Source organism: Melozone crissalis, unplaced genomic scaffold (genome assembly GCF_028551555.1).
Source record: "Melozone crissalis strain CALT ecotype California unplaced genomic scaffold, PUWL_Pcris_2 ptg000042l_1, whole genome shotgun sequence".
NCBI classification, from domain to species: domain Eukaryota; kingdom Metazoa; phylum Chordata; class Aves; order Passeriformes; family Passerellidae; genus Melozone; species Melozone crissalis.
This window is the reverse complement of record NW_026535820.1, coordinates 43,425,704-43,438,408: the sequence shown is the minus strand read 5'-3', so window position 1 is coordinate 43,438,408 and position 12,705 is coordinate 43,425,704. Positions and strand designations below refer to the sequence as shown.

The window sequence follows — 12,705 nt, the reverse complement described above, 5'->3', positions numbered from 1 at the left end:
TGTCACATAGATCAAAGAAGTTTAACTCTTGGAAGAGCTGAATTCAACTCTGATGCCCTTTAGATTTCTGCTGTGTCTTAGGTGAGATACCTTGCCTCTTTGTGACTCTATAGGCATGAATGGAGTTTTAAGTGTCCCATGATTTTGATATCCCATCAGAGAGATTATTTGGTCCAGGAGAAAATCTGGGCAGGTTAGTGCAGTTGTTCCTTCACACATCTTCTCTTTTCTGCAGGGTGACAGTGAAGTCAAGGAAAGAATTTAGGTGGGTCAGCACAGTGTTTCATGTTGGACTGTGTGCAGACCTGGTGTGGAGTCAGGGGGCCCCCAGAGCACTCTGATGCTCTTAGGTCATCTGCATGTTGGTGAGGGGGGTCCCTAATCCTGCTGTAGAGTCATGAGGTTCTCACCTCTCACTTTTGTGCTCTCGTTTCCTGCAATATTAAATATCCTTAGTTATAGGACTAGGCAGGGAATATCACGTTGGTAATGAGTCCTGTCAGATCTTGATCTTTCCCGATTTGCATTTGCTGCTCTTGCTGCTCACAGTCTGTTCCTGATACTGAGTCTTTGCGCTTTTTGATGATCATCAGGCAGTTTGCATAGTTTGGCTACCTGTTTTCTTCAGCACACGAAACTAATTCTCTTTTTCAGGACAGCTGGCTGACTGTATTTCATCTGCTTTTGCCACAGTAAAGACCTGTTTACCATTTACTGGCTTATGCTAACAGCTACCCTGTCTGGACATAAATCATCCTAATTGCTACAGAGAGTGAAGAAAAAATGCTAAGTTCTGTATTTATTTTTTTTTTGTCCCAATTTCTTGGTCATCAAGTCTGTTTAGGGAGCTTCCCATTCTGCAGTGTTATTTGTGGAGATGCCCTAGACTCTCAAAATATTGTAAAGAGTTTATGAAGCAAAAAAAATCAAAATAATGGATGACAAAAAATTTATGTGGATAAACTTGAAATGATGTAATATATGGAGAACAAGAGTAATACGACATCCCAGCTTTACACAGGAATCCGATCTGGGATTTGCTGCTTTTTGTGTGCACAACCCATATCAGAGGAATGAGAAGACAAGATCCTACAGTTCCCATTAGGAGTACAGCACTCTTCAGGAAAACACTTGGGAAATGTTTGATTGTCAAGCTCATCTTTGTCTGGGGGAGGTGCCTCCAGATGTTTAAAAAGCAGATGTCCATAACTCAGCAGATCCCTACTACAGCATGCTGTGAACAAGTGAGGAGATGCTGTGCTCAGCTGCCAACCCCTTATTTAAGGGGTACAGGCATGGAAAGAACCCCCCAGTTATTGCTGTCTTGGTTCCCTAGGGCAGCCCTACCCACCAGACATTGTGTCTCCGCAGGTCAGTCTTAGAGGTAGGTTGCAGAGTGTTGTATGGGGCTTGGAAATATGCATTCTGCTGTCTGGCTCTAATAAAAGGGAGAGATGTGAGCAAAGAGGATTGTGCAATTCAGTATGATATATATAAGTAAGCTCCTTAACTGCAGGAATTCGTGAGGAAGTAGATTAGTCCTAAGATTACACCAATACCAGAACTGTCTATCCTCCTTCAGGTTCAGAGCCATGGGAGACGTGAAGAGTAGTCAGCATGAATCAGCCTGCAATTTAAATTTAAAGTAGTACTAATAAAGAGTCTAATTTGGCAAGAACTTTAGTGGATTATTTACCTCAGAGTCATAGGGCCATGCTTTTGCCTTGCTATTTCTGTTTTTTGTAATGAAATGTGTCCTCAGATGTTTCTGCCATTGACCCTATCTTTTTCATTACAAACTTCTTTTTCCTCTGATTACTGATGGTGGTGTTTGGAGGAATTAGTCATGATGTAGTTGGGGTTTGACTCTGGCTGGCAGCTAAGCGTTCACTCATTTGCTTGGTAACCCACTACAGCAGGATGAGGGAGAGAACTGGACAGTCAAAAGTGAGAAAAAAAACCTCAAGTGAGTCAAGATAACAACAACTTAATAGATAAAAGGAAAAAAAAGTAACAAATTATGTAAAAGCACTCACCACCATCAGACTGATGCCCACAAGCCTGCAAGCAAAAGCTACTTTGGAGAAACTGCCCCCAGCTTAAATGCTAAACATGACATTGTACAGTATGGAGTATGCCTTTGATCTGTTGGGGTCCGCTGTCCTGGCTGTGCCCCCTCCCTACCCTGCTGAGGGGCAGAATGGGAAAGAGACAAGGCTCAGTTCCGTGCAAGCACCACTCAGCAGTGGCTGAAACTCTGCTTTTTAATCACAGTGTTACCACATGAGCTTCTATAAAGAAAATTACCTCCATTCCACCTGAACAAAACATAATGCCACTCTTTTTTTCAATTCACCCCATGGCAATAAATGACCAACTGATGAAAAAAGAAAACCCAACAAAATATTATGTTAGTATCACCTACTCATATGGTGTCTACATAATAGAAGATTTTAAGAATTCATTGGAAGGACTGTTTCTGGCTTTTGTTTGTAGATGTGCATTTTGCTCTCTATGCTTGAGGATATTGGCATTGTCACTGAAGTAAGTGACTCAACCATTGTCACTCAACCTCCTGTTCCCTCAGTAAGAGCAGCAAACAATATTCTCTCATTGGATTCCATGAATGAAACAAATTTGCTTGCTTTATGAATAGATTTTTCAGCAAAACTGAAATAAATTTTTGCAAATCCTCATGCTGAGGTCTCTAAAATACTGAGAGGAGGAGGAATTTTGATGCTGGTTTCTCTATATGATTACATTACTAACTCAAAGTGAAATATTTTCCTAAGAATTTGAGGAGGTTGCTCAGTTCTCAGATGGTCATACTAGCTGGTTAGGGTAAATCCTTACAGATTAGGATGGTGGTTTCAGGACCAATGAAGCAGGAAGAAGCAGCATGTGGTTTATCTGTTCTGATTAATCACTTATTCAGTTGCTACAATAAATTGACATGGAAGGGGGCTGGGGGTAGTGAACTGACACAGCTCTGGCTTTGTGATTTGAGTCTGATCTTTAAATCTTCATGCACTGGTCAGCAGTGGTTCGAGCTCTTGTTTGAGAGAAAAAAACAACAAAGGATTACAATTAGACTTTGCCTTTTTTTCAAGGTCCTTTGGCCAAATGCTGTACCTTTTCTCTCATAAGCACTTCTGAATTATCCTGCTAAAATAATTGGGAAGTACTTAGAATTTTTGTTTAATTTTAAGGAGGCTGGCTGTATAAGTAATTCAAAGTATTTGAAATTGTAAACATTATAGCAAAAAAACCCAACAACTGCCATGCTTTATGATATTACTTGAGCAAAAAAAATACTTAGCAGGATCATATTGAACTAGAATGTTTGGAATCATTGCAGATGGCTTAAGCACTGGTCAAGACTTCAAGTTTCATATAGCCTCCAGTGCTCTTACACTGGTTAATGTAGACAGGGGCAGGAAAATATTTGATACAGCCTTTGGAGGCCTCAGGCTGTTGTGTACACAAGACTCTTCGTTTTGCTTCCTCTATGCAGAGCAGGAAAATAGAAATATTTTAATCAAGACACAGGGCAGAAGTAGAGAGTTCCTGAGGGAGAAACTTTTTTTGTCTTGAGTTATATCATTGGAATGCTTCAGGAAATGCCTTTTGAGTCAGGCATCTGTGGAAGACAAGGAAATTTTAGGTATTTCATGTTTATCTATCGGACTTTAGAACAGGTGTAGTCAAGGAAAATACTGGAGGAAGTTTTCCAGTATAGCTGCTGTTCTGTCAGGTTTTAGACTATTGTTGTCTTTATCCTTTACTTTAGTGGGGATCTTTTATGTCTTCTACCACACTTCTGCAAAGAGCAGGAGGGTAGAAAAAGAAGTTTTATGATCTAACTAACCTGAACCTCAACTTTGCCTAAACTCTAAACCAGAGAATTCTTTTTCATACCCTTAGAGGCCCTAAATACTTGTATGGTCTGGTTGAAGTAACTGAGTGCAACAAGCTGAAGTCACAAAAGAAGACAAAAGCCAAGCTCATCTGTTTTAATGAGCAGGGAGATGGATGAGTCTGTGAACAAAGAACAATCCCAGAAAGAAAACAACCCCTGCTCTTTGGAAAGCCCTTGTGATACGTTAGCTACAAAAAGAGGAGTGCTGACTGATCCCACATATCCCTGATCCTTAATTGTGTCTAAGCCTTTCCAAAGGTCTTTAAGATATCGTGTCTCCTTTAATTAATCTGTTTTCCTGCCTTAGTAATTTCAACATAGGAGATATATGCTTTGGGATGTTGTGATAACTACTTAGGCAATCAGAAGACATTTTCGCCTTCAAGGTATTTGGCAGGTTCTGGCAGTTTTTCTTATCTTACTGTTGACTCAAGAGATTATCAACCTATTTTTAAGAACACTTACCCAGACACAAATTGAACCAGGCTTGTCAGCTAAGATAGGACAGTAACAGAAATCTGTGATTTCAAAGGGGTTTTGTGCAGGAGGAGGGAGGGCCCATGTTTACAGACCTGTTTCACTGTCACACAGCTGCAGGATTCAGATTCATTGCAGAAAAACTCACTGCAGCATTAGTAGGCATGTGTCCTGCTGTCTAGAGCCAATGCCATCTCACCCTTCAGACACTTCCATAGTTTGAGGTTACTGAAGGAATAATGGGTCATCTTTCTACTGGGAGTGATAATTTGCATATTTAAATTCTCAAGCAGTGCTAATTTCTACTTCTTCCAGTTGGAATCTTGTTCCAAAGGTCTAAAGTGAACATATTTGTTAGTCTACCAGTTTTATGTGATAATATTTGAATTGACTTTCCAATATGTACTAGTGAGAATTACTATTTAGGATATTTTTCCCCATCCATATCTGTACCTAATATGACTTGTGATACATATAATAACTTGCAAGAATGACCAGACCTATTTAATTCTGTGTCATTTTGACTCATAATTTATAACCACTGAATTCTCAGCTTATCAGAATGACTAAGTTAACATGTAGAAACAGGATCAACATTAGCCCTTCTGACATCATGATATTAGTTTAGATGTCATGAGATTAGTTTAGATATTTAGTAAATTTAAGTGTAGGAACAGTTTTAGGTTAAAAAAAAAGAAAAATTATTTTCATTTTATAGTAAGTCCTCATATATTTGAAAAACATAAAAAAGGTAAGAGCAATTCTAATAGGAACAGTAGAAATGCCTATTATTAAATTCTAGTCATACAGTAATCTCTACATAGCATGTGTAAGGTAGAGGAAAGGAAAAAAAAGTTTTCTTGATGCATGATTGCATATTGGATTATTTTAAGTGACTGATTCTTATCCAAGGCTACTTCAGTATCATTTGTGGCTTTCCAGATGAGCTCAGTAACATGCCAGATTTGATTACTGTGCAGTAAGACAGCATGACTTACACTTTTATAATGAATGCACTCACTGATTAATGGTTCATTGTACAGGAAGAACTTGCTGCCGTGTACGTGTTTCTTACTGCAATATCTTTTTATTAAAGAAAGATATTTGGATTTTCTGATTTCCATGATTTGATGCAGTTGCTAGTGTAGTGGCTGACTTGGCTTTTGCCATGGGTTCTGAGACATTGAGTTTTGAGGGTTTTTTTAACCTATATGTACTTTCGACCCATGAAAGAGTGATAAAACATTAGACTACATAAACATCATTAACAAAGTTGCTTTTAGAGGAATTTCAATCTGATATTTAAACCTGAAAGTCTGGCTCTTTAAGCAACATTTTCTCCTTCTTTAAGCATTGATGCTTTGGCTTCTTAAGTGCCAGATATTTTTTCTGTGAATGAAATTGGTTTTTTCCTGATGTGGAGGAGGAGAATAAGATCAGTGAAAGCAGACGTAACTAGCCCATCTGAGAAAGAGCAGAAAGACTGGCAATGTGTAATTCGAGAACTATACAACCAATGACATCTTCATGACTCTAGTTCCCTATGTAGCAAATCTCTGCCCATAACCTATGCAAAGTGTGTGTGCAAATTAAATTTTTAAGTGAAACCTTAGCATCTGACATTGCCGTTTTCATATGCATTTTTCAATCCTATAAATATTTTATTTTATCTAAGGATTTATTTATAGTGTGGAATGGACCTCTGTGCCTGAGTTTAGCCTGAACAGACTTTTGCAATTTGACCTTGGAACTAGCTACAGTGGATGTGTTACCTCAGAGGAGGCATGACATCTCCTACAAGGACGGGTGTCTGCAATCCAGCATCCACTGCCATCCCAAGAGTCACAGAAGGAATGAGGTCCTGACATCGTTTATTCTCTGGTTCTGAATGTCATGCTATTACTGTTGCCAGATATTTGTGTGATCTAGTCATAAAGATTTGGATCACAGAGGTACAAACTGATGGTCCTCTGTGCTTATCGAGTCCAGCCATTAACCTAGCACTGTGAGTCCACCATGAAACCATGTTCTTAAGCACCACATCTATATATATTTTAAACACTTCCAGGGATGATGATTACACCAATTTTCTGGGCAGCCTATTCTAATGATTGACAACCCTTTTGGTGGAGAATTTTTTCTAATATCCAGTCAAAACCTCTCCTGGCAGAACTTGGGGCTGTTTGCTCTTGTTGTATCATATGGTGCTTGGAAGAAGAAACCAACCCTAAGCTCCTTTCAGGTGGTTGTAGAGAATGATAAGGTCTTGCCTGAGCCTCCTTTTCTCCAGGCTAAACAACCCCAACTCCCTCAGCCTCCCTGCTCTGGACTCGCTCTAGCAGCTCAATGTCCTTCTTGCTGTGAGGGGCCTGGAACTGGACACAGGATTTGTGGTGCCCTCACTGGTGTCAAGTACAGGGTGGCAATCACTTCCCAGGTCCTGCTGGCCACACTATTGCTGGTACAGGCCAGGATGCCATTGCCTTCTTGGACACCTGGGCACACATGGATCATGTTTGGATGGCTTCCAGGTCCATTTCTGCCGGGCAGCTTTCTACCGGGCTTCCTCCTCATATTATCCCTGTTTCAGCGTGGGGCCTTCCCAGGGGCCGCAGGGCCGGCCCAGCCGGGCCGGGCTCTCTCGCAGGCCGCAGGGCCATCCCTGCCGGGTCTCTCCTGCCCCGGCCCTGCTCGCAGGGCTGTTTCTCGCTCGCTTCCCCTGGCTCAGCCCCGGCTGCCGGGCAGCGTTTTGCCCTCCCTTGCCCAGGCTTTCCCCGGGGCTCAGCCGTGCCCTGCGCTGGGGCCGCTGCAGCCGCTGGCACCGCCTGGGGCCGGCCCGGGCAGCGCCGGCCGCTCGCAGAGACAACACCGGGACACTGCGCCCAGCTGGGGAGAGAGAGGATGGTCTCGTCCGGATTTACAGGGTTGGATTGTTTTGGGTTTTTTGTTTGTTTGGTTTGGTTTTGGTTTTTTTTTTTTTAATTGAATTGAAGTTTTTAGATGCTCTTAGAAGGACAGGAAAAAAAATTCAAGGGTCAAACTCTAGACAGAATTTTGCCAGCGCTTTGGAATACGGGAAGCCATGAATTATTTATGTCTGACTTGGCAGTATGGTCCCAAAAGGCTGGTAGTATTTTCCCTGTTCATCTGTCTCTGATCGCCTAAGATTTTAATTCGGTTCTTTCAGGAGCATGTTTATGCTCTGACTTACAGAATTTCATCTGTGTTTTTGTGGCTCAGATAGAAAATAGTGTTGCTATTGTGGAAATTGAATGTAGCCAAGTTACTTCTAGCAGTTTCTCAGCTATGGTGTACTCTCTTAAGGTGCTCAGCTTTTCTTTTTCTTCTTGTACTCCCTCTACCTTTCCCTTTGGTTTTGGTGCTAAGTTGCCAGGAGTGTAGGTTAAAAGGCTATCGGCCAATCTACTTTATGATGAAAAATGAAAAGCATTGGGGTGGCTTTTTTAGAGAAGGAAAGGTACCATGGTCATTATCATTATGTGGGAAAATGCTTTTTTGAAGATAACTGGTGCAATTATTAGGGTTTGTGTGCCCATGCTAAACAGTGGAGGAAACAGAGAGATTAAATGTATTGTATTAAACAGTAAAGCAAATTTCCTACTAATAAGGCCAGTGGAGCCTGGAGCAGAGGGAGGTGGCTAAGAGAGGCTGCAGTGAGAGAGGGTGTGCAGGAATGGTTTTGTGTGTTAAATAGCTGAAATGACAGAAAAAGATCTGCCTTGTCTAGAGATTTGGTAGTGGGCTAGGGGTGCAGACGCTCATTTCAACCATATTTTTTTGTAATCCGACAGTACTAGCAGTTTTAGGTCCCACTGAAACCTGAGAATGTAAAATTTCTTATGCTGAGGACTGAGCTAAATTAAAAGTTCATTTCTGAACAGATGTGCAAATGCAAGTGCTTGCTATGGTGATGTTTGCTGTTGAAACACTGTTTTATGTTGCTGAGTCATGTTTGTTTTTTAATCTACTGTACCTTCAGTACAGTAGTGTCTCTGTAGCTTGTGAAAATTCATTCTGTGTTTCCTTTCTGTATGGTATCTCTCATACAAATTTATGTAATGAACAAATAACTGTTGGAGTCTATAATGTTAACAGTTCAGCTGGATATCCCCGAACTGTAGATCCAGGGACACTGGGCTACTAAGTGCTATTGGCTGCAACCTTTCCCCTTGAAGAACTATAGTAACAAATGAACTCATATGATAGATGTTTGAAATTACATTCTCTGTCCAGAAGAAATATTTTAATAGGGGCACAAAACTTTCCTTTTAATGTCAGAGACATTTATTTTGATTTCTCTGTTTCTAGATGAAGGGGACATGTGCAACACGCCATTTTAAAAATCTTTTAAAATCTTTTTCTTCCCCCATCTTTTAATATCTATATTTAAAAACAAACAAACAAAATTTATGGAAACATGGAATGGTTGCACAATGTTAGCTACTATCCAGATATTGAACCTATTTGAACCCAGTACAATTTATGACAGTAGTTGATTATGTAATCAGGGTTTTTCTTCCCATTTAAACTAATGCTTGCAAATGTAGATTAATAAAGCAGTTATTGAAGTGTTCTTTGGTGAAAACAAGGAGTTAAAAAAAAGTACGGCCTAAAAATTAAAATTTACTGAAATTAAATAGAGCCCTAAAAGAAGTTAACAATAGCAGGAGGTAGCTGCTGTCTGTGTCTCATGGATGTAATTGTTTTGACCTCACATAAACTGTTTTTCTTGTACCAGTAGCATCTTTTTGGTCACAGAGCAGCTTCCCTGTTGGCCACGCAGCCCTGCAGTCACTCCCAAATACCCTTTCAATATTCTGGAGCGTTTGTGCTAGGGCAAACATTCTGTGTAGTCCTGGCCTCCCAGTCTCGTTTACTCTGCTGGGTTTTACTCCTCGGGCGAGTGTTGTTTATGGAGCAGCCGATTCGGCAGAGCCTCCCCGCCGGGGTCAGGCGGCCCTGGGGCAGCGTGGGGATGAGCTGAGCAGGCGAAGGGGCTTTCCCAGAGAGCTCCCTCAGCACGGCACCGAGAGCGCGGTGCAGCAGGGTCTGCTCCCAGCCAGGGAGCCTGAAAACATTTCCCCAGGCGCCTCATTCACAGCTCTGGTTGAAATAAATAGGGCAGGAGATCTTTCTCCTTTTTAATGCCTTTACAAAAAACTAGCTCGGGTGGGAAGAACCAATGGGTGGCGCTCACGCCGCCGCTGACAGGAGTGGCACGGAGCAGGAGGACAAGTGGAACCATGATGTTTACTGAAAAATCCTTTCCTTAGGATTTTTTCTCATGAGAAACTGAGAGGCCTCAGGAACAAAGTGTAAACAATGGTTATCTGGTGCTGTGGAATGCAACAGGTGCGTCTGTGATTGGTCTCATGTGGTTGTTTCTAATTAATAACCAATCACAGTCAGCTGGCTCAGACTCTCTGAGACACAAGCTTTTGTTATCATTCCTTCCTTTTCTATTCTTAGCTAGCCTTCTGATAAAATAACTTCTTCTATTCTTTTAGTATAGTTTTATTATAATATATATCATAAAATAATAAATCAAGCTTTCTGAAACATGGAGTCAGGTTCTTGTACTCTTCCCTCAATTCTTGGACCTCTGTAAACATGGTCACAGAAAAGTGCAGCTTTGTCCACTGGCTTGTGGGCAGAGCTGGGGATTCCGTCCTCACAACAGCATCAGGAGGCTCCCAGTTTTCCAGTTTGACATTTGAGACCCTTTGTCCAGCTGACATCTTTGAGGTTAGGGTGAGGGGTAAAAAAGGTCTTAGCGGATACTGGATTCTCTTCCTCACACCTAGACATCACTTTAATCCGTCAATTCCTTGTTAGCTCATTGTTTTTAGGGGTTTTTTTTAGGTTTGATGAAGGGTTTCTCCCATTGCATGCTGGCTCCAATGTCATTTGCATGCCAACTCCGATGTCCCCTCCTCGTCACTTCCAGGAAGCAGCAGGATGCCGCTCGACAAAAGGGGGAATTTTTAACCATCAACAACAGGTAGTTAACGAAAACGACAGGTGATTATAACAACAAACAGTTAGAACTCCACCCTGGCAGCAAACGGCCCAACCTGTGAACTCTGCAATTTTTTTTAAAAAACGTGCAGCTTTTCTCCTCCTAGCACTGGTGTTCCTCCCCAGCCCAGCGCAGTGTTGGATGCAGGCAGTTCTTTGAGCCTCATGCCGCTGTAGTTGCACGTGTCTCCCCGGTGAGCTGCCCCGAGCAGGGAGCACGGCTTCCCTGCGCCTGGAGCGAGTGCATGCCCGGCAGGTGGGACTGCTGCTGCACTTGGCCTTGCTCGTGTGCTCGGGTCCCCTGGGCTCCTTCAGGCTTCACAGGCTACAGAGCTGATAGCAAGGGGTGTTGCATTACAGTGATTTCTGCAAAGATCGCTCTGCAAAATTTAACTGTCAGGCAACAAAATCAATTATTTGGCCTTCTGTAATTTTTTTTTGTATGTAAATAGCTATACCAAAAAGAAAACTACTCTTGTTTCTATTATGAGAATATGATTATTAATTTACTAAGAAAATATAATAACTAGATGGTTTGAAAGCAAGGTAACAGAATAAAGATTTATATGTGTGTGCCTGCACCTCTTTTCTCTGGTACTTATAAGATGGCTGCAAGTTTCATTGTATGTCACAAACTAGTTAAATTCCTTTAACAGAAGCCAGTTCTTTTGTTAAAAAAACAAAACAAAACAAAAAAACACACCCAAGAAAATGTAATCCAAGAAGTCCTTTTAGATTGAGGTATTGGAATTGTTTAGAAGTTTTGTTCGGTCTGCTTGTACTTGTGATACAAGAAAGCAGATTTTCTAGTTTCCTTCTCCCCAAGGTTTTCTAGTTTAACTTCAAATAGTGTTTGTGTCTGGAGCAAGGGCATTACCAGAGCCAAAGATGTGGTATTTACCATTGTCAGCCAGATTTGCTTTCAAAAAGAAAGCTTTATGAAAATATGTAGCTTCTTTAACTAAAACTATAAATTATTGCATTCTTCAATATATAAACTAACCACCCTGAGATTTAGGGAGATTTTTCTTCTAACAAATAACTGGCTTTTTTATGAATAACCTGTGTTTTCATGTTTTTGTCTTGCATATGTATGCCAGTGTCTTGAGCTTCAGAAAGCTTTGGAAAAATGCTCCCCAGCTGGGCTAGCTGTGTCTTCTTGGGCAGCACTGTGGCTTCAGAGACAAAGCTTTATAGAATGTCTTTTTCCCTTCTTTTAGAGATCTAATTTCCATGGCAGACTGATGCAAAGATGCCTGGGTTGGGTATTGAATTCTGTATTTGTTTTTACCGACTACCCTTTCCTACTGTTTTCAGCCTTCTCACTTCTTCAAGAAAAAGTTGTATTACTATATTCTAGTAGAACAAAGCCAAGGCAGGAGTTTTGCTTTTTATGCAAGTGGTGACTGCTCTGAATATGCCCACTACTCTTTATGAGGCCCATCCAGCTGGCAGCCTGTGGGCCACTTCTCTTGCTCAGAACAATTCTGGCCAGCTCCCACATGAACATGATTGTATCCTATCGTGCCTGTGCATAACCATGCAAGCTGCCTCTCTGCTCCTTTATTTCTGGAATGTGGCACAACGTGTCTGCCTCTGGAGATGTGCCTATAGTGACATTTAAACAGAGATACTGCACTATAGCTTAGCCTTCAGAAAGATAAATCATTCCACAGTCACACCACTGTTTTTGCCCTCTGAAAAGAAATGCTAGAAATGCCTTCAAATGCCAAGGCTCTTCTTTTTCTTTTCCTTTTTTTCTGTTTTTCTTTTTTTTATGGTAAGAGATCTTAAAAATAGCTTAACAACTGGTGTGCTGTGTTTCATAAAAATACTCAGATAAAATGTTGGCAAAATCACCTTCTAGACTGGAAGAAAGTGTATGAGTTACCTATGTTTAAAATATTACACATGTTAAATAAACGTGTGTTAGCAAGCAAACACTAGATACCTTATATTTCTCTTATGTATCATTTGTTTGGTTTCTGTTTGCAAAGCGTTTCATGATTCATTACTTTCATGATACTGTAATTTTATGTTGTATGCTGCCACTGGAATACTATACAAAAATGACAGCTATAAATTATTTGAATCCTGACAAATGTACTGATGGTAACTATTTCAGAGTAAGACTGGGAGATAATTTTTTTGTTTAATTCGGAAATTGTTTATGTTTTAAATAAGTGATATATGCTACAATATAGAAGTATATTCTATAATTTTTACTTTAAATGGCTATTATTATACTTGTATTTATATGAGTCTGATAT

General features: G+C 40.7%; 1 protein-coding gene across 4 annotated transcripts in view; it reads left to right on the top strand.

Annotated features, from left to right (window-relative positions):
* CTNND2 (catenin delta 2) overlaps window positions 1-12,705 on the top strand; it is a 639,750-nt gene that overhangs the window by 108,708 nt on the left and 518,337 nt on the right. The window lies entirely within an intron of this gene.